The sequence below is a fragment of the Penaeus monodon genome, chromosome 25 (assembly GCF_015228065.2).
Source record: "Penaeus monodon isolate SGIC_2016 chromosome 25, NSTDA_Pmon_1, whole genome shotgun sequence".
Lineage (NCBI taxonomy): Eukaryota > Metazoa > Arthropoda > Malacostraca > Decapoda > Penaeidae > Penaeus > Penaeus monodon.
This window is the reverse complement of record NC_051410.1, coordinates 8901513-8901732: the sequence shown is the minus strand read 5'-3', so window position 1 is coordinate 8901732 and position 220 is coordinate 8901513.

Here is a 220-nt window from a genome sequence, read left to right as displayed (position 1 = left end):
TTAGAGAATCCTGACCCCTGCTCAGGACCTGTCTCATAATCTGGCTGGTTTCATCTCGCGTCTTTATTCAGTGTGTCAGTCTTTCTCACCTCCTCCATTGTTCCCACAAATACCACCGCAGTACCACGAACCTCCTCTGGTACCCCCCCACACCCCCACACCCTCTCAGCCGACTCGACAACACCCCCCCCCTCCCCCTTTCTCCGTCTGTGTTCCCATA